Source organism: Acomys minous, assembly GCF_964271855.1.
Source record: "Acomys minous genome assembly, chromosome: 17".
Classification (NCBI taxonomy): Eukaryota; Metazoa; Chordata; class Mammalia; order Rodentia; family Muridae; genus Acomys; species Acomys minous.
In genome coordinates, this window is record NC_140500.1 from 48899473 (window position 1) to 48921986 (window position 22514).

The following is a 22514-nucleotide window of genomic DNA, read 5'->3' on the forward strand; positions in this document are numbered from 1 at the left end:
ACGCACCTGCCGCACAAAACCCCGGGCTTCTAATCGCAACAGCACAGGGTCCTGGTCCTCCCCAGGTTAAACTAATACTGTTAAACGGCATGCTGCCGTTGCCACCTAACATTGCATCAAAAGCAAGGCTTTGTACACCAGAGCTGTGGTTCCAGGAGCTAGGTTCGTTCCTTAGTCAGCGTAGGGGGCCATCTTGACATTCCGAGCTACGAGAGCGGACGTGCGGACACAGTAGCTCTAACCCTACAACGCCTAACGTCTGCTGACTTCTTATTTCATTTGTGACAGTAAGCCGTCTCAGTCTCATAAATGACCTCCGGAGAAAAGTCCTCTCGCTACCCTCAACTTTCGCATGGTGAGACGAAGCACAGGGGCTTCACGGCCGTCCTGAATTTCATAGCTGGGAAGTGACGGAGGCAGACGTCAGAAGCACAGAATCTGCTTCTGTGGCGCGAGCTGGGAGGGTTATGCCATAGACGCTGGAGAGAGACAAGAAATTCTGCCGCGTGCAAGGGAAAGCACCAAATTCACCGGTCTAGCAGGAGCTTGGGCAGGACGTGATGAGAGCGGTAACAGTGATGTCACTGAGGACTGGACCCTGTTTCAGAAAACTTTCCTATTTCTTGTCTAGTTTGGGTGGTAATAACCGTAGTTACATTTACTGAGTAGTGACCAGAAGCGGCACAGAACAGTGATCGATGGACCTTCTTCAGTTCTCACAACCCCTTAAGAAAGTTCTAGTGCGCGCTTGAAACTGAGAGCGGGGTTTGGAAGGTTTGCGTGGCACCGAAACCACTCAGATTCCTGCCTCTAAAGAAACTAGGTTTGCGCCCCTGGAAGGCCTGCAATCGCCTCAGAGCCCACGTGCCTCGCCACGTGGACTTCGTGGACTTCGTTCAAGCCTTATGGCAGCTACAGCTGACGCCTGGTCCACCAGCTGCTGCCCCGGAGCAGAGGCCCCACTCTGGAACTCAGTGCATCTTGGGGAAGCAGCATTTGTAAGTAACTCGGCTCCTAGAGACACCCCCCCAAACATTGAACCCCAAAAGTGTGTTTGTCTTACGGAGAGAAGAAGTGGCGAGGTATGGGAAAGGTTTGAACTGGTCTGCTAGACTGAACAACATTGTACAGTAAAGGTTTCTGAACTGTGGGCTTAATCTCGTCAAATAAACTGCAGTTGAGAGGCTGAAAGAGCCATGTTTATGTCATAGCAGTGTTTTTCCTTGATGAAGGGCGCTTTGTTGGAACTTGGTTCAGCCTGCAGGCTCTCCTTGAGGCCAGAGCTGGGGTGAGGTAGGAAAGAACTAGAAGAGGTGAAAGCGGCTGCTTGAGTCGGCCCAGAGCGTCTCCGGCTCTCTGCTGCCACCTAGCGTCGCGCCGCCTGCATGGGATGTCGCTGCGTTTGAGCGTGCGCGCTGCTTGTGAAATGGAAAGGTTTCCTGTCCTGGTTATTTTTCTCTTTCGGAATTTGGCATTGCCTTGCTCTTTTGGGAAATAAAATTTGACACCCTAGCGTGTGGAAAAGTAAAGGCTAAGTTTAGCTGGATCTTACGTCTATCTCCGTGAGTCGGGGTTCTTGGAATGTATTTCAGTTTGCGTAGTGGGTTGTGGACGGCTTAGTGCAGTGTATTCTGTCTTCGTAGAAATCGGTGCTTTCGTTACACCATGAGCACTGCGTCGGATAAAACAGAAGTCTGGAAATTCTGCGGCGTGTTTGAACTATGTTCTTTGGTTTTAGACACGACATTTAGTGATAGGCTATGGGTCTTCTAATGCAAAACAATATACCACGTTGAAGATGGTTGGTATGCTGTTTAGTGGTGGAAAGAAATGTTTCTGAAAGTATTTGATGCTGAAGAGAAAAGTTAAAAATCGCAAATAAATGGTTCTAGAGCTTTGGTCTGAGATGATCCCACAGCAATTTAACAAGGCGACAGCTGTCACGGTTTCAAGAACAATTACTTGCTAACTAGTGAGGAATGGTTAAAATTAGAAGTGATACTTCATTTTCACAACAGGAGAAATACCGTGCTATGGTTTTCCTGTGGACAAGATGTTACTGCCTTAAATTATTATTATAAAAACAATCATTTTTTTTTTTAGCTTCTAAGAACATTTATTAATTAAAACAAAACACTCAGGTTAGGCATGTTGGTTACAGAAACAGGAGACCGCCTGGGGACTCACTGGCCAGCCAGTCTAGGGGAATCAAGACCACACACTGAAAACAAGGTAGAGAGCAACAGAGGAAGGTGCCGGCCCAACCTTTGCCCTCCACTTGCACACGCAGTCACACCCACTCACACACATATCTGTCCTATGAGGTGGTGCTGCTGTACTCTGCTTGGGGGGAAATACTCGTGAAGATAGTCTGGGAACTCTGATGTGGTAGAGATGTGTTCAGGCCTGGGACTCTCTGCCTCGTAAGGTCGAACCACTATAATTTCCCTGGACTCGCCTCTCTCTCTGCCTTCTCTGTCTCTTTCTCTCTATGTCTCTGTCTGTCTGTCTGTCTGTCTGTCTGTCTGTCTGTCTGTCTGTCTGTCTGTCTCTCTCTCTCTCTCTCTCTCTCTCTCTCTCTCTGTGTATGTGTGTGTGTATGTCTCTGTCTCTCTCTCCCCTCTCTCTCCCCTTTCTCTCCTCTCTCTCTCTCTCTCTCTCTCTCTCTCTCTCTCTCTCTCTCTCCCTCTGCATACACATATGTACCTGTGGAGGTCAGAGAATAATGTTGGATATTGTTACTCAGGTCTCATTAACTTTTTTTTTTTTGACAAGGTCTCTCTGCAGAACCTGGGCTTGCAGATTCAGCGAGACTATCTGGCAGTCTTGTAAACCCAGCAAGCCCCAGGACTCCTTCTGCCTCTACTTGTGTGCCAGCACCATGTCTGGCTTCTTATACGGGCACTATTGATCAAATTTAGGTCCTTGGGTGTGCAAAGCACATAGTTAACTGACTGAGCCATCTCCCGACCCTTCCACCCCCTTTTACCTTTTGCTTAGTAAGTAAACATCATTAATTAAAGTAGGTAATAACGAAGCTAGTTGCTGCTTTTATCATTAACAATTATTTTTCTGTTTTATGATCATATCCATAATCTATACTAACTCACTAAAAGCAATAATGGTCACCAAGGATTAGAGTCAGCTACTGACTAAAAATGATGGTGAAAATTAAGATGCTGATGGGGAAATTTGGTGGCTACTCCCTACCTATTGTCAATAGTGGGTCAGGTGGACTCTGTCAAAACGTCAAATCTCTGCCAAAGACGTGACCTAACTCTCATCGGGAGGAAACAGCATACAAGCCTGAGTAGAGAAATCCTCTGCAGAAATAACTGCCCAGAGTCTTCAAACATGCCAATTTCAGAAATGACAAATATTAGAGAGAACAATCTAGCCTGGAAAGGGTCCCGGCGGCAGAACAGTAAAAGTGCATTTGGGCATAGAACATTTACTTTGTGATACTCAATAGTGGACCAGAAAGATTGTTTAAAGAGAAGCCTGCAGATGACGGCAGGCTCAGTTACTTAGTTGTGATTTTAATGGCTAGTTGGCATTCCAGAATATTCTTAATTAAGCTTTTTTGGGGGGGCAATGGAACTATTCTGGAAGAAACTGAAAGGGTGGATAGGATACATACTACTACCATGGGTGTCAAACCCTAAAGGACCTACAGGATGGTGCTGCACAGCTGTAATCCCAGCCATGTGAGGCCACCACAGGAAGATTCCAACCAACATCAGGACACCTGGGCAAAGCAGTGAGTTCTCATAACCAACAAAATATAGGCTTTCATAGCACAAAGGATGAACTTAAGAGATATATATGTATGTGCGTGTATATGAATGTATATACATCATTTACGTGTGTACGTGTGTTTTGAATGAGAATATACCCGCATAAGCTCATGTATGTGAACACTTGCCCCCCCCCCCAGTTAGTGGAGCTGTTCAGGAAGCTCAGGAGATGTGGAGGAAGAATGTCACTAGAGATGGGCTCTGAGAGTTTAAAGACTCAATGCCAGTCCCAGCTTACGCTCTCCGACCTGTGCTTGTGATTCGAGATGTGAGCTCTCAGCTGCCTGCCTCAGCATACTACTTGTTGCCACAACACACACACACACACACACACACACACACACACACACACACACACACCCCATGATGGAATCTTATTCCTCTAGAACCATAAGACCAGATAAACTCTGTCTTCTGTAATTTGCCTTGGCTGTTGTGTTTTATCACAGCAACAGAAAAGTAATCACAATAAATAATTTTGTTTGATTTTTTTAAAAGAAATGGGTATAGTTATCTAGTCCAGGCTGTCCTTGACCTTCTGGGCTCTGGAGCTCTGCCTACCCTAGTAAATAGTTGGGACTGCACCTGTACAACCTGACACCTGCACACAAATTTTCACACACACACACACACACACACACACACACACACACACACACACACACACATACACAAAAGCATTCAGGACTCTACTTCTATTTGAATTTCTTTTTTTTTTTTCATGGTGTAGCCATGATCACCAGTCAGGAGAACAAGTGACAAGACAGCCACAGGCCGAAGCCTTAACTGAGTGTGTTTTCATGATTTCATAATGATAAAGAATTCTTCACTTGAAGGAATTAAAGCTCTCAGATATTGCCAAAATAACCCCCCTCCCCACATTTCCCCTGGCAAAACTCTGCTGCCTAGAGTATATGGACTGGGCTGCCCAGTTCATGGAAGTCCTCACTGCCTTCAGCCCCTGCAGTGGCCCCTGCTTCACCACTCCAGCTCTGTCCTAAAGCCTGGTGAAAAGCAGGTTTACAGTGATTTAAGACCTTAGTTGTTGTTTCAAAGGTGTTTTAAAGAATAAAGAATAAGTAATTGTCAAGTTATCATTGAATATTGGGACACTTGTATGAATCCTAAAGTATAATACACAAATCACCTGGAGATAGAGTCCTTTGCACTGGGCAGCAAAACTTCCCAAGCACTTCATTTGCTTCCAATAGCCAGATGAAAGAAGGAAACATGGTTACATGCTGTGCGCAAACACCTCCCCTTCCTGGTCCATGCACCCATACATAGGCCACACCCTTAGGGCCACTCCTCCGTCTGGTCTGAAGATTCTGATACAGACCTGAAATGGTACCTTAAACCTCTCAAGTTTCCTCATCACGGATTTAGAGGAAAGGGAAGCAGGCTATCTGGATGAGACCTGCTAGGCTGTGGTCATATGGAGGGGGAGAAGGTCCTCTTGTGTCAGAGGTCTAACGGAGGGGAAGAGGGAGGAAGAGGGAGGGATGGTAGGAACAGGAAGATACAAGTGTATGGATAACATTCAGGATATAATCTGACTAAATTATAATAAATAAAATGTTTTTAAAAATTAAAGCAAGCCATTTATTGCATTTCCTCCATCCTTGCTTCCTTCCTTTCCTTCCTTCCTTCTCTTTTTGTTGTGGCTGCTGCTGAGGTTAGAGGTGCGTGCTACCACACTTAGCAGTTTTCTTCCTTAATATCACAAGAGACCGTGGGTAGAGTCTCTTCCTCATTGGTACTGAGGCTATAAGCAACATCCTGAAGCCTCCTTCCAGGGTGAATTGCAGCCAATCAGGTCTCCAGGGCTTAAATGAGCACCAGTAGCCATGGCTGTGCAAGGAGTATGGTTGTCATTGTTCATAGCATCACCTGTAACTCAACCCGTCTATTAGATATATTTAGAGTACACTTAAACCTTAAAGTTCAATATGTGTAAAGCACTCTAATGAAGATTAAAACTTTTAGTTTAGCCCACAGCCCTAATAAGCCAAGATTTGTTCTTCTAATGCCTTGACTGCATTATCCCTGTTCAAATTTAAATTGATTGCTTTTACCTAGGTAATTTTAATTCCGTAAACTTGTTTTTTTTTTCATACCTTTGAGGAAGTAGCTCAGTGTGTGTGTATGTGTGTGTGCGTGCGTGTGTGTGTGCGCGCGCGCGTGTGTGTGTGTGTGTGTGTGTGTGTGTGTGTGTGTGTGTGTGCATGTGTGTGTTTAGCTTTGCCTTCTGTGGGCTTTGTTGGTTTGAATATAACAGCTAGTTGTCCCTAAGGCAATGAAAACATTTTTTTTAATGTTTTTCCTCCTACAGAAATTGGATGAACAGCGAGAATAGACCAGGAACTTGATAACAAAATCCAATATGCACATATTCTCAATAAGATAACTTTTTCATTAACTAAGGAAATTATTTTAGCTTTTGCTTTCATATAATTTTACTAGTGAATATCTTTTAAACTCAATGGGGGAAAGTTTTCCACTGCCAAATTGTGTTAGTCTGTTCTACGTGGTCAAGTTGAATACTTCCTGCAGTCAGTTTCCTGTGGTCCATTTCAATACTTCCTGCCAAGCCTTTCCCAAGCAACAGCCCCGTTAATCCTGAAACGCAGTCTCTCCACAGAGGTGTCAAAGGCCCTCCTTGCTGAAGTAAGGGGCACAGTAGGGTCAGCTGGCTAACATCTAGGTAGGACTTGATTTCAGATCTGCTCTGGTTCCACAGCTTGAGTGTTTTCTATTCTCCATCTTGCACATGAGAACTATGCTTTTATGTTAATATAATCCTCTCTGTGTCTGCCACTGGACCAGAGACTCAATGAGCGAAGGGGTCAAACAAGCCTCTCTGACTGCACCCTGAGCAAGAAGGATGTAGGAAGTAAGTGGCCAGACTGATGAAACTATGACCTAAAATGTAAATTATCATCAAAACTTATTTACCTTCCTGCATAGTGAAACATTTGTTTTTAGGCTGTAGAAGTTTGGTGATCTTAGTGGCAGTATTAGATGTATGAATGCCATTTAAAAGCATCATTTTCTTTGAAGAGTCTTTTCTTTTAAAAGCTAGCATGATAAAGTATGTTTTGAAGCCTCCTTTTCTAAAGATTTCAAAGAAGGTATTTTAAACATCATTAAGCAAGCTACTAGTAAAACTTTACAATGACATGTCTTCTTAAACTACAACCTCAAGAACACTGTGGGACTTTATTTTCGTTTTCAGGCTCCCAAAAGAAACAAGTCCTGGGTTCAGTCTTGGAATGAAGACCGTGTCTGTAGAAGGTTACTCGCTGCCTCAATGCCTCAATAGCTGTATTTTAAAGTCAGTTCGCATAGCCCAGAGCCTTAGAGTCAGGCCCGCGCTTCTGATACAAAGGCTCCCAAGCTCTTTGTCTAAAGCACATTCACATCTTCTTTCATATATTTGAGGCTCATTCATTTTATGGTAATAAGCTTGGGGATTTAGTGTCTCACTGAAAATATGCCTGTTTTGGCCCAAGGTTACTTCTAAGAAGAAAAGTCTTAAAATGAACTGATTAAATAAATATTTGCAAGATTAAAATGATCCTCGTGGACTCTATTAAGAACAAAGTAGGTTTCCCAGTGATTACTGTGAAGGTCTTTAATAAACAGATCACATTTTAAAGGCATTTTTCTCTGCCTACTGGCTCATTACCCATAAGCTTCTGAAACTCTTAAATCACTTTTAAATAAAAAAGTTTCTATTTCATGTTCATCAATAGGAAGTAAAGCGTACTTATTTTTCAACATCATGTTTGTAATAATTATCATTTTAGTGTAGCTTCACGTGAACTAACTTCTTGGGGTTGTAGTATTTTATACAAATGTACACAGACAAAACCAAGAATTTTGGCTTACATTATATCAAGGAGAATAAATGAATTTTGCTCCACTTCTCAGAAAGGGGTCATTGGGTTCTTTCTCAAGTGAGAAGTTCCCTAATGGTGTGTGCTTTATATTATTGATATAAAGACATATAAATGTTACTCCTTCACTTTTAATGCTACAATATTATAATAATTGTATACAGTATACAATATCATAATACATTATGCTATACAATATTAACTATACAATACTGAACAATCACAACTTTGGACCTCTATTGCCCTTTCTGCTAACTTTTATTAATCTGAGTCACTATCAACACTGTCCCAAAAATTTCTGATAGAGCCAACTGTCAGTTTCCAGTTACATCTGTTTTTCTAGAGATGACATACAATTGTTTGTTCTTGTGATTGAATAAAACCTCCTGTGTGGATATATACCACATTCTCTTTATCTGCTTCTCTGAAGATGTTCAGGAGACTTGTAACTTAGCTATGTGGGTAGTACTGCAGTAAACATTGGTGGGTAAGCTTCTCTGTGATGTGACTTTTATCTTTTAGGTAAATGCCCAGCAGCGGTATAGTTGGGTCTTACAGGAATTCAGTTTTCTACATTTGACATGAAAGTAGAAGTGCAGTTGGCTAAGGCAATGAAAGGAACTACTAGGATGGAGCAGGAAACAGAAAGGAGGGTTGGGGAACATGGCCAAGGTGCATGCTACACATGTGTGAAAATGTCCTTATGAACCCGTTAGTATGTGTAATTAATACATGCCAATGAAATAATGATGATGTAGGATTTCTAGAACCTTAGAGTGTTTGAGATGTCGCCTTTGATCTTAAATGGTAATATGATTTTTAGTCTTTTTTTTCCTCACAAATCTCTCATTGCTATACCTTGTTCTTTTCCTTGTTTATGCACAAAAGTAAGCCATCAATGCTGCTAAGCCTTTTTTATCTTAATTAAGGAAATCTTGTCTTCTGGTTTCATTTCGGAAAACTTAGCTTCTGTCTCCTGCAGAACTATATGGCATGATACACTTTCTAAACATAATATTGGCATTAAGTATTGGTTTTCTCTAAAACCTTAGCAAATATTTCATTCCCAGAATCAGGAGCATATGATTTTCTATTGTCTATCAGATTTAGAATTATGATTAGAAAGTTTCCTACCAGATAAAGCATAAATTTCCTCATTCCAAACACATTCAAAGATGGTAGTTAGATAATCACTAGATCAAGATTTCGCCTTTTAATTCCTTTTTTGTTTTATTTATTTGCCCAATATTGGTAGAACATCTTATACTTACCAGACTTTATCCAAGAGCTAACAATCAAAAATGAATAATTTATCTCTGCTTCTGGCTTACAAGTAAACTAACAAAAAACCCTGCAATCGGTAATCATGAATTGACTCCTGCAGGTATTGAGAAAGCCATGAGGCAGAATTTCTGCACGAGTGTCAAAAATTCTATGGGATCCAAAAGAAAGAAAGGACGAAATCTTATTGCCTTATATATAGACAGATTCAGAGAGAGTGGGAACCCAGGCATTTTTTTAAGTAAACAGGGTCCTGGGGTAAGCATTCAAGTTGGGAGACCATCAGTGGTAGCCATTTAGCTATGGCGATCTGACCCCATCAGAAAGTCCAGGTCTGTTCTCCTGCCAACACTTACAGGCTCTTAAGCATTAGTTAAGCTACTCAGTGTGCTTGAGTCCCAAGCTCTTCCTAGTCTGTGCAGATTAACTGAGAAATATGCAGAACTCTGGGAAGAGTAATATACATGTTCTAGGCATGCATTAATATTAGTTTCTCCCGTTAACTTGCGTGTTCAAGAGTACGGACTTTGGGAGCCATGGTTGTGTGCAGTGGTGACCTGAGATACAGTGTATCCCCACCGTGCCATCACTTTGATTCTTCTACTTATGCACCTTACTATGCTTCCCTTTATAGCCATGCTCACTAAAAGAACACGACACATTTATTCTTTGGGGAGGGGTATTATTTTCTTTTTAAGATAGAGTCTTGTGTAGCCCATGATAGCCTCAAACTTGCTATGTAAGTGAAGATAACCTTGACCTCCTGCCTCTGCCTCCTGCTATTACAGGCGTATATTACTACACCTGTTTTATGTGGTGCTGGGTATTAGGATCAGGACTTTACTCATGTTAGGCAAGCGCTCTACCAAATAAAGCCCCAGCCCTATATTTACTCTTTGTGTCCAGCAAAGCACCCAGCAGGAAAAATATGGCATACCAGAACTGTTAGTTCAATGCTGGGTCAGTATGTGTGTGGGTAGGCTGGAAAGACACCATGTGGAACAGTACAGTCCTGGAGCTCTTAGCACCTTAAGAATCACCAGAGGAAAAGACATACTTTTAAAAAACTCTCTGGGTGTTCTTTTTATGGCCCGATATAGGAAGAGTCACATGTTATCCTAAATCATCTTTAAGGACTGCCTCATCTCCTCTCCCAGAAGTTGAAGACCACATTGCTCTAACCGTTTCATTTGCTTGCGATAGGGCTCTTCATCAGGCGTCTGGGCCTTGTGTGTCATGGCCACATTAGTTTTCACTCTGCATTTAGTTGAGACAAGCCTATGATGAATAATGGTTTAAAATAATGGCTAAGTAATACACTCCAAGTATCACTGCTTGGATCCGTGATTTAAGAAGATCGAGTGTGAAATAACTTGGCACTTTAATGAAATAAGGTAGAAGAAGAAAATGAGCCAGTGACTGCCCTCCTTTTTTCTGATATTCCCAGAGTCGTCTTATTCTAAGTCTTATACAGGGGTTTATATACCTCCAATATCTACCAATTGACCTCTCGTGGTCTCTGAATCCTGGTAACTCTTTTCTCTCAACTCTTACAAGGCAATTTGCCCTTTTGAACTGCTTTTACCTTGTTTTCTTTTATTTTTTCTTTCTCTTCCCTGGATGACTTAATTTTTAAGGTCTTATTTTCAGTTTTATCTTTATTGATCTTCTTCTTTATTGATCTTGTCTTTCATTAAATGTAATGGATTTGGGAATGATAAAGATAATTAAGTGTTGAAAACACCGCCATTGATTTAATGCTGGAAGACAAATAGGACAGGAGCAGGGAGTTTGGCTGGATTTCAACTCCTCATCTCCACTCGTGCCACTGAGTAAAATAGTCATGATGAAATTTAAATACCTCTATGAATAGAAATACAATCCCAAGTAAGAATAAAAATAACAGTAAGATGACCATGGGTGGATTCCTGCTTATGGGATGGAATTACACTCCTGTGATATTCACACCAGTGTGAACCCTGTCTATACCCATGAGTCCAAGTACAAAATTATTGTTTTGTGTGTGTGTGTGTGTGTGTGTGTGTGTGTGTGTGTGTGTGTGCATGCCTGTCGCTTGAGTGCCCATGCTCATTTGCGTGCCCGTGCTTGCTTGCATGCATGATGTGCTTTGTGAGTACGGTGTTTATGTATGTATGTATGTATGTACGGTCTCATGTATGGGGACATGTGAGTATTTGGGTGTGTGGTGCGTGCGTATGCGTGTGTATGTGTGTGCGTGCGTGTGTGTTTGGGCCTGAGTTGAGATGAGAGAACTTTCCCAGTCCTTCCCTACTTTATTCATTTGGAACAGAGACTCACTTAAAGCCATGGTCACTGTTTGGCTAGCCTACCTGGATAGCTGGCTCTGGGGACTTCCTGTCTCTGGCTTTCATTAGAGGCATTACAAACAAGTTACCACATCCACCAGGCTTTTATGTGGGATCTGGGGATTTAGTTAGACTTGCTGAGCCACCTCTCCTGCCTCAAGTACTGATTTTAGTAGTAAATCTCTTGAGAAGGGAAGCATTTGTATGTAATCAGATATCTGGAGAAAATATTCTAGCAATATTTTAATTTTACATTTTACAATAAACCAACTTACTTTTATGTACTTTTTAAGCAAACCTGTATTTAAAATTCTTGTTTCTACGGTCTATTTGATTGTTTAAGTTGAAGATGTGAAAATCACCCAAAGATATTTCTGCAAGAGTGTATGCAGTAAAATTCTTTGTAAGAAGAAAGAATAAGAAACAACCTACCTGACCATTGGTATAACAGTGATCATCAGTCGTAATTCAAACAAAAAACAAAAACAAATCTATGCAACATATCAAATGTGTTGTGTTGTCATATAAAGATCTCTAAGATTCATTTAATGGATAAAGAGGAAAAAGGAGGAATGCCCATTGTGTTCCAGGGAAAGTGTGTGCAACCAGGCGGCCATACTGAGCCATTGGAAACTGTTTGGCTTTCCATTACTTGAAGGGGTTACTTTGTTATTGAGCAGAGAATCACGAGCAAGTGTTTTTATTCTTCAAAGTAAATCAGATAGCTCTTCCCTTTCCCCTCGTTCTCATTTTGAACAGTCTAGAATAAACAATTAGGTGGGACAGAGCAAGATAGGTATTGCACCATGGTGTTGCCTGATAGAGTGCGTGAGACCATGTAGTGGAAGAACCCACTCACTGGGTGTGAGGGGGCATGGGGATGCAGCAGGGTGCGGAGGGCATCCTTGCATAGCCAGCCACCATCAGAGCCCATGCAGAAGAAAAGCATTTGCTCTCCTATGTGTGGCCTACCTTTCAACCTTTTGTTTTGTGTGTTTCAATTGGAGCATAAGTGAAAGAGAAGACAATAGAAAGGGCATTTTTAGGGCGGGTAGTAGATGATAGGTAAGATGAACGTAGAGAAGTAGAGTTCTGTGGAAAGGAAGGCGGAAGCAGGGAAGGGCAGAGAGTACAGAGGAAATCAGGGCCGAGGAAAGGGCAGGGCAGGGCATGGAGCATAGCGGAAACCAGGGGCCGAGGGAAGGGCCAAACCAAAGGAAAGGTGTGTGACATACCATACAGAAGCTTACTATTTCACAACCCAGTTTTAAAAATAACTGGAGAGATTATTAGAATACAAGTGAAATGAAAGAAGGAATGCAACGTTTCAGGTTAAAGGCTTAAGTCATGTGGTGGTGAAGGATGGGTAGAGGAATAGGGGGTTAAAAAAAACTACGGATATATAAAGGAGCCTTACAGAAACTCACAAAGTAGTAAGCCAACTGCAAAATAAAATTTTGAGAGAGAGAGAGAGAGAGAGAGAGAGAGAGAGAGAGAGAGAGAGTTAGAGAGAGAGAGAGAGAGAGTTCAAACAGAATTACCTGTATGGATGGACAATGTCACTCACAGACTCTATGTGTTATTAAATGAAAACCATACTGCAAGGCCTGGAATCCCTTTCTATTGGGGACCATGCAGGAGGAACAGCAAAGCAGCTCTAGAACTCATGGAATGCGGCCCACCAGTTAGCAAACCCACGATGGGCGTGTCTTGGCGAGGCGTAACCCCGAGAACTGCGTGTCCTGAGGACTTCTTTTATGTTATGGAGCATAGCTCTGCTTTGTTAACCTGCAGTCCTCATAAACCTCCTAATATATGAGTGTGTGAGTACTATAAGGGGCCTTCCAGTGCCTCACTGGGGAGTGTCACTGGCATATACAATAACAATGCTTGATTTCTCTCAGGCAGTTGCTGCTGGAGCAGATGAATGATTCAACCTCCATCCTTGAAAAGAACCTACAGGTGTAGATTGCCAGCAGTGACCACTGCCCCTAGAAAGAATTTAGAAAAGTAGATTGCTTAGCAAAGTTAGGCAAAGATGTTTTTGCTGTTGGCTGTGATGCAGAAAATCTTGGGGAACAATTTGAAATCAAGAAAAAGTACACTATTAAGAGTAAAACTAGGGACGTCTTGGGGTTGGTGAGCAAAGACAATACCCCAATTAGCACTGGCTGACGTGACTCACTGAAGCTGGACTTCAAGGTGACTAATTTCTTATACTTATTTTTGCCCTCAGCTTCCTGATATGATTTAATAGAAATTATTAGTGAGTAGATGAGCACATTTAGGACTCAAAGTAGAAATGGTTGGTTATATATATATATATATATAGAGAGAGAGAGAGAGAGAGAGAGAGAAATTTAGATTTGTGATTCTTTTAAGATTTTTATAAGATTGCTTTTTAAGATAATTGATTCTTTCTTTGTAACCTCAAATTGCAGCCTTCCAGTAAAGACAAGCTGGCTGAGAATTTACCTTGCTTTCTTACACTCTGTTAATATATAAAGTTGCTTAGTTACAAATGTATGTGGGTTCTTGGAAATAACTTGTTTTTCATGTCTGTTTCTCACCCACAATATATAAAACATTTGATCATATGACGGTATTGAGGACATTTTTTACGTATACTCATTGTAATCATTCGCTTACAGAAAAATAGAATATGATTTTTATACTGCTTGAAACATCTTGCTGGGATATATAAGTGGTGGGAAAAAAATAAAGTTGTTGGAACTCACTCTTCAGAGTTTGTTCCATCCACCAAATGTATATGTGTGTGTGTGTGTGTGTGTGTGTGTGTGTGTGTGTGTGTGTGTGTGTGTACATATTCATATGTACAATAACTGGTTGGTTTGGAACTCTCTCTTCATAGTTTGTCCCATCCACCAAATGTACATACTGTATCTTTCAGACTGTGAGACTCACCTAACCATAAGACACACCCAGAGTTTAGAGAATTAAAGCAAGAAAAAAATATTCTGAACCAAATTAGTACTAGTATAATAAAATATTTATTAAAATATAACAAAATATGGTACTATTGCAATGTTAACAGGAGGAAAGACTCATCATCACTAGGGCCAGAATTTAGGGAGCTCAGTTGCTGACAATCACTTGCATCACTTTCTTTGCTATCTTCATATATGATATTATCTTCAGTTCCATCTAAGGCATTGCTAATGCCACATGTTTTTTTGAATGACCATACAAAGATTTCCTCCTTCACTGACTGCCATGATGTTTTAACCCATTCACAACCTTGAGTGATAATGGGCCTCTTCATTTGTCCTGTTGGAGTCAGATCATGATTCCCAGCAGCCATCCATTTGTTCCATTCTTCTCTCATAAAGACTTTAAAGGGTTTGTTGATTGAAACATTGAGAGGTTGCAACTGGCTGGTAAGACACACACACACACACACACACACACACACACACACACACACACACACACACACTGCTGCTGCTGCCCAGGAATTAGAGTTAGATGAGTCTTCATCTCTTTAAATCTATTTTTTGTTGTTTCGCTAATATGTGCTCTCAACTGATCAAGCACTAATAATGCAGATTTTTTTTTCCAGAAGCCCTCCAGGACATTTGGACCACACTTTTTCAATGCCTCTATCTTCTCACATAAGCAGAACGAAACAATTCTATCTTCTCCCATATGCCTGGGAGACTTTTTGCATAGCAATGTGTCCCTGCTGGAGTCAAGGAGGGACAAATGATAGCTAGAGCTTCCTTATTGCAGCACATTTTGCTGTACTCTCCCTGCCCCACTCCCTGCAGCAAGCCAACATGTACCTGCTTACCTGGCAGGCTAAGATCTGCTTTCCGCTCAGATCAGTGCAACAGGGTCGGGTTGGGAGTGGAGACCAAGCCCTGTAAGAAGCGGTTTCAGGGATACCACCCACGCCTTTTCCTGTTCCCGTGGCTACACTGAACCCTACACACCGTTGCTCGGCTGGCACCCTGAAGACATCTTTGTTGATGCCCAATGGATAGCAATCTGACCATAAGACACACCTTAATCCCCCCCCCCAACTTTTAGGGGGGAAAAGTGCATCTTATGGTCCAAAAATTATGGTATGTATATGTGAGCATATGGACGATGGCTGGTTGGGTTGGAACTCACGCTTTGTCATTTGATCCATCCACCTAGATGTGTGTATTCGTGTATGTATGTGTGTAAGGTTGTCCATTTTCATCCACCCAATAAGTGAATGTATGTATGTATGTTTGTTTGTGTGTGTATGTGTGTGTAAGTATGTATGTATGTATATGTGTATGTATGTGAATATGTAAAGTAAGAGAAACTTAATAGAAGAAGCTTATTGCAACTGCTGGGATCTGTTTTACCTCATCATCAAGTATGTGTGTGTATGTTTCTTTTCTCTCCTTTACCTTTCTTTTTTAGATGCTTAGCCACTATCAGTGGAAAGCCCCCCTCTAGGAGCGACCAGCCCTAGCCCCTGCTTGCCACCACCAATGGAAGCCCCTGCTAAGAGCTGTCAGCCCTAATCCTTGCTTACATAGTAGGGTTAAGCCCCTGCCAGGAAGCTATCAGCACTGGCCTGCCACCAGCAATTTAATTCTGACCCCTCAATCCGCCATTGCCAGTAACAATCAGTTCCAGGCTGGAAAGTTGTCCTTAGAGAAAGTCACTGGCCAACCACTGGATCTATGCCCTGCTTCAGTTTCCCCAGTGATATTGATGCTGGACTTCGATATCCCTTGATATTCTGGCACCTGAACAGCTGGATCTTGATACTTTTCTATGAGCTATTAGTTGGGGAGTCCCCAGGGGTCTCCAAAACAATGCAGGCTGCTTCCATTATCCTTGGTTACCCTCCATCACTACATAGTAAGATCCTATTGTTGAAGACACTGTACTCTGTTCCTGCAAGACATAGAGAAACCAATCACAAACTTGTTACCTGGGCAACCCTTATAGTACCAAAAGGTGCTATGCAGACTGCTCAGGGGAAAAAGCACACCTGTGCTTTTACCCAGCTCTGGACCTTGCGTGCTGCCATACTAACTTGCCAAGGAAAATATGCCAATCAGTGCAACTGTTATGGGATAATTGTTTTCTGATTGGATTTGAGGCCTGATCAAAGGAGAGAACTTCATGCCTGATACTGTAATCCTGCATGGCTGGGGAAGTCATAGGCCCTTGAATGGAACCTGCAATTCCTATTTTGATAAATGATCATGCTATCAAAGCTCCTTCTAAATATTTATGTTTACACACCAATTGACCTTGTCTGTTCCCAGCCTTCATCAGAGAAGCTTTTCTTTGCAGTGGGTAGCAATCAATGCAGGAACTGAGAATTGTTCATCATGCTGAGAATGAGTGAGTGAGTGATGGGCTCTAAATAGGGCATCTACATCAACTCCAACCCTCCCCCTCCCCCTCCTGGGCTGAGGAAACACTGTGGAAGAGGAGGCTGAAGGAAGGTAGAGCTGGAGGGTGGGAAGGAGTGTGTGAAGTGCTGCCTTCTGGACCTGACACGGCTAGTGCATTTATGAACTCGCAGCAGCCATGGTTACCTGCACAAGACCTATACAAGAACAAGCCATCCAAGGCTCCTTGTAAATGGGGTAGATGATCTCCAAGCCCCACTCCTTAGTCAGGAGTTACTGGAAGTTGATAGTTGCTGGTAGAGCGAGAATCAGTTTTCTTCGAGGATGCAGCCAGTAATATGGTTCCCATGAATCAGTGGAAGGGCCCACACCCATGCAAATATGAACATCACTAATTAGACTTAGTGAGTTAGAAAAAAAAAGAAAAGATGTTGGGAGGCAGGGCCTGAGGAGAATATGAAGGGGGATAAATGTGATCATATTGTTGTATACATGTATGAAATTCTCAAGAACAAAAAATGAAAAGTTATTTGTACTGTGCTTAAAACTTTTTATGGTTGAGATTGTTCCCCAATAAAAATAAAGTGGATAATGTATAGTTGCTCAAAATACATCATTTTTAAAGCTTTGTTATTTTGTTAAGCTCATTTTGTATAATCTATGCAAGTTTAAAAAGTAAGTAAAATTATGTTATCTTAGTTATATTAACTAAATCTAAAATATATACTAAATTCTGGTATCTAAATATATATATAACATATAAATAATTAAGTACTACAAATAAACTATTATAATTTGGCTTTAAGACAATATATGATACATTTAGTTATTTGTGGGAGATGTTTCATATGTACAGTTTTCTTCTAGATACATCTAACAATTTTTATGTTCTTTTTTATTGATAATATTCATATTACATCTCAATTGTCAAAAATTTTTATTGAGTGAGTTCTAATATGAAGTGGGTCAGCATTGAATACACCTCCAGATACAATACTGTCTTTTTGTGAAGTTTCACAGTAGCTTCTTGCCCAATCAAATCTGCAAAGACTCCTATTTGGTCTTTCTCCATTTATGTATGTGTTTAGCATACCCTACCTGTGTCCTGATTGTATAGGATTAAATAGACCCAGGGAAAATAATCCCTTGCCTCAGCTACACGTGAGACCAGATAGAATATTTCCATCTCAGTACATTATCGGGCAGCTTTAGAATAGAACTGTCTGAGATACAGTCTCTGTTCTAGAAGTGAACATAGTCACTCTCAAAGACGTCAGCGAAAGGGTTGCCTTGATGTGAAATAAACAAAAACAGGTTACGTTTTCCAGCACCACATAAAGATCACTCCACACTCTCAACTGCTAAAGAGTGTCAGAGTCTTTGCATTAGTGGCTGGCAGCTGCAGAATGAGTGCTGAGCAGAAGAGTAGCGCACCGTATTGCTTTGCCTCTGGACAGCTTTTCATTCACTGTCAGTGCATCGTTTTGAAACCCTGGTTAGTGCAGTTTTGGTGTAACAGTAGTTAGAGCTTGCAAAACTCTTCTTTTATATAGTCGTGAATTAAACTATTTCTAATTAGTACACAATTGGCCACTTTCATCACTATTAATTTCAAAAGGTAGCTGACTGAAAAATGAGAGGTGAGTTGGAAGAAACAATAACCAACATGTCGGTCTTATGTGAGTCTTAGAATGGAATCAGATTGCATGGTGGTTTGAGTGAGAATGGCCCCATAGGCTCATATATATTTGATTACTTGGTCTCCAGTTAGTAGAACTGTTTGGTGGGGGTGGGGGGGTGGGGGGGTGTCACTGGAGACAGGCTTCAAGGTTTCAAAAGACTCATGCCCTTTCAAGCCACGCTCTCTCTGCTTCCTACTTCCTGATCAAGATGTGAGCGCTCAGCTGTTCCTGCCACCACCATGCCCTGGCCCTGCCATAATGGACTCTAACCTCTGAAACCATAAGCCTCACATTAAATACTTTCTTTTGTGAGTTGCCTTGGTCATGATGTTTTATCACAGCAGTAGAAAAGTATCTAAGAGATACTGTGTAAGTTTTGTTTCATAGGGATTAGTTTACAAGAACCCAAAGTGCTCTCTAGAACAAAACAGAGCTAGAGAAATAGCCCAACTCTAGATCAGTGTAGAGCTAAAGTAATGTGGCATGCTAGACTACACTTCTTTACAAAGAGCCAGACTGCCAACGCGCGCCAGGGCAGGGGCTCCCCCTATAGGTTCCATCCAGGTACTGGTGGACATTACAGAGGGAGGAAGCCCCATTCAGGTCTCAAGTGCTGCTCTGTGACTGACCCAATCCTCCTTTCAACAGTAAGTCAAAAAAAAAAAAAAAAAAAAAGCCAGCTTCAGTTGGAGGTATTTGTACCCCTGTAGAATTATCTGCAACATCAGTGAAGAAGAGGCTTATTTTAAAGTGAAATTCATAAAATAATAAAAACCAGACTGAAAATACGATATTTGAAATGTCTAATGGGGTCTAGAAATGTTGCTCAGCGGTAGAGTGCTTTCCTAGCATGTGTGGGGCCCTGGGTTCAGTCTCCAGTAGAGAAAATATTTAAGTGCACAGTTTATGCCATTTGCTTAACATTGTGATTGGAAAGTAAATTTTATTTACATTAAATATGTGCATGTATTTATGCACATATGCAATTAGGGAGTAATTTCACATGCTCACTCATCAAAAGGATGACTCTTAAACCAACCCAGGATCATTTCCTTATTCTCAATTTCCTTAAGATGTTTTTTACAGCTTGACACCCTTTAGAGTCTTAATCACTTGAAGTCTTTACTATCATAACATCTTTCATCAGACATTTGCACATATTTAAAATTTTAAAGTAAAGTAAAGTACCAAGTGTGATGATTCACACCTTCAATCTCAGCATTCAGGAAACAGAAGCAGGTAGATGTCTGTGAGTTCAAGGCCACCCTGGTTCACATGGTAAATTCTAGACCAGCTAAGACTGCATAGAGAGACCCTGTCTCAAAAAATATATATTCTTATTAACTTTATCGATTTTTACTTCTATAAGGAAAGGAGATTTGATGACACAGGAATGTCACCTTTTACTGTGGCAGCCTTTAAAATGTTGATTTCCTGGGAGCAATTGAAATTGGCAATTCTCTCTGGCAAAATATTTGTCTGCAGGCTCTCCCGTTAGCAGTGTTTATCAGCTGCATGATAATGAGTCAATTTCTATGTAAATATAATCAGAATTTGATGGTGGTAAGGAAAACTGTGAGATTAAATGATTTTTGTGGCCCCTTGATTAACATACTTTATGAAACCATTACCACACATGCCTACTGTTGTACATTTGAAAGCAACTTAGATTTAAGTCTAAGCGTGTGTGTGTGTGTGTGTGTGTGTGTATGTGTGTGTGTGTCTGTGTTCATCTGGAGGTTGATATTGAATGTCCTCCTTGTTTTTCCACCATATTTTTGAGACAGTGACTATCTCTAAAACTGGGGTACACTGTCTGCTAGGCTGGCTAGCTAGTGAGCCCAGGGACCCCCCTGTCTCCACATCTTTGTAACTTGGATACAGTTATATACAGCACACTGCTATGTCTTCAAAGCCAAAGATGACCTTGAATTCCTGATCCTTGTGCCCCTACAGCCTGAGCACTGGGATTACAGGTATGCGCCACCCCACCAGGTTTATACAGTGCCAAAGATCAAGCCTGTGAGGTCACACATGCCAGGCAAACACTCTGTCAACTGAGCTCTGTCTCCAGCACATCCAGATTATATGTGGGTGATAGGCGTCCATGGGCAGGTACCAATGCTCCTGCAACAAGCGCTTTGCTGAGTAAGCCATCTCCCCAGCCCCTGAAGTCTTCTTTGTTTGTTTGTTTGATTGATTTTTGTTTTTGAGACAGGGTTGCTCTGTGTAGCCTTGGCTGTCCTGTAGTCACTTCGTAGACCAGGTTGGCCTCGAACTCACAGCAATCTGCCTGCCTCTGCCTTCCAAGTGCTGGGATTAAAGGTGTGCACCAGCACGCCTGGCTCTCTTGAAGTCTTCCTAAAGAAGTGTTGCCTTTTCCCTTTTGAAAAAAACACATGCATATTCTCCCACCTCAAGAAACTTTAGATATTGCATGTTTTTTACGTTTTTAAGAATTTATTTGTACTTAATGTGGTGAGTGTTTTATCAGCATGTATAGACATGTACCATGTACTTGCAGTACCTGCAGAGACCAGAAGATGGTGCATATCCCATGGAACTAGAGTTACAGACCTTTGTGACTCACCATGTGGATGCTGGAAACTAAACCTGGATCTTCTGTAAAAGCATCTAGCTACTGAGCCAATCACAGCTTAGAGACATGGTGTTTGATGCTCAGCATTCAACCCTTATTTAAGTATCAACCACATTTCAAGGATGCTGCTGGCATGATTACACTACCCAGCCAGTGAGCAAGAAAGTCTATGAATATCATGGATTGTGAGAGGAATCTGAATTGAGAGAGGAAGGTAGCGATGGAAAGATACACTGCTATTTTAGTTGGGCATACGAAGAGGGGAGGGAATTCTTTTGCCGTAGTGTTTGTGGAATATTCTGAACTGGTAGCTGCTGAGGCTTGACTGATCAAAAGGAGCCACCTGGCTCCAGAAGATAGAATGAGCCACCCAGACACAGGCACAGGCAGGTGCGAAGGGCAGAGGAGGGAACGGACATGAATGCCCAAGGCATGTGAAGAACAAGGGAGCTTGAGCAATGTTCAGCACTTACTGTGTTAGTGGATTTAGCAAATAGCAACAAACACGCCAAGAATATTGTGTTTCAGATAAACAACCAAAAATATTACTATATTTATGTTGCATACAATATTAGGCGTTTTGTACCTTGTCTGGAAACCCCCTTACTGTCTTTACTTTTGAACCTGTAATGCATTTTACTGAAGAGGATGTTTCTGGCTACTGACCTATGACAGGAGGTAGAAGCTGAACTGGGTGGGAGGAGCTGGAGGGATGGCTCAGCAGTTCAGAGCACTAACTGTTCTTGCAGAGGTCCCGAGGTTTAATTTCTAGCACCCACATGCCGGTTCACAGCCCTCTGCAGCTCCAGTTCCACAGGGAGAGAGATCTGACCTCTTCTGGCCTCCTCAGGAGCAGATGCATGTGATACACAGACATCCATGTAGGAAAAACACATAAAAATAAAAATAATAAAAATGACTAATTTGCCTCATATTTATGGTTTGGATTTTTCCCTCTAAGTTCCTGTAGTAGGGCTTTACAGAGTTTTAATTGGTCATATGCTTTAATCTTCTGTGTCCTGTAGAAACGCTACACCTTACATAGAGAGTAGCCAGAGTCATTGAGAGTGAGACAGGAGTGAGGGACCAACGAGTGGCAATGAGATTAAGGTTACATTGAACTCTTTTTGTCGTTGATTACTGTTGGCCTGGTTGACACCGCTACATAAGTAGAATTAGCATCACGTTTGAGCCCCCACATTGTAGCAACACACAGATAAGTAGATAAACACATGCATGGCCAAAACTTACTTGAACTGATCATGAAGTCCACATAATATTTTTTAATAAATATTATCTTTTCTTTTTTTTAAAAAAAGATTTATTTATTATGTATACAGTATGCATCAGATCACATTATAGATGGTTGCGAGCCACCATGCGGTTGCTGGGAATTGAACTCAGGACCTCTGGAAGAGCAGTCAGTGCCCTTAACTGCTGAGCCATCTCTCCAGCCCCAATAAATATTTTCTTTAAAGATTTATTTATTATGTCTACAATGTTCTACCTGCATGTGTGCCTGCCTGGCAGAAGAGGGCACAAGATCTTATTACAGATGGTTGT

At 41.6% G+C, this 22514-nt stretch overlaps 1 long non-coding RNA gene across 1 annotated transcript in view; it reads left to right on the forward strand.

Moving 5' to 3' along the window:
• The first annotated feature begins 866 nt into the window (after positions 1-866).
• LOC311588092 overlaps positions 867-22514 on the forward strand; it is a 96973-nt gene continuing 75325 nt past the window's right edge. Inside the window, exon 1 of the long non-coding RNA XR_014776085.1 lies at positions 867-998. This is a non-coding gene — a long non-coding RNA (uncharacterized lncRNA). The remainder of the gene's footprint in view (positions 999-22514) is intronic.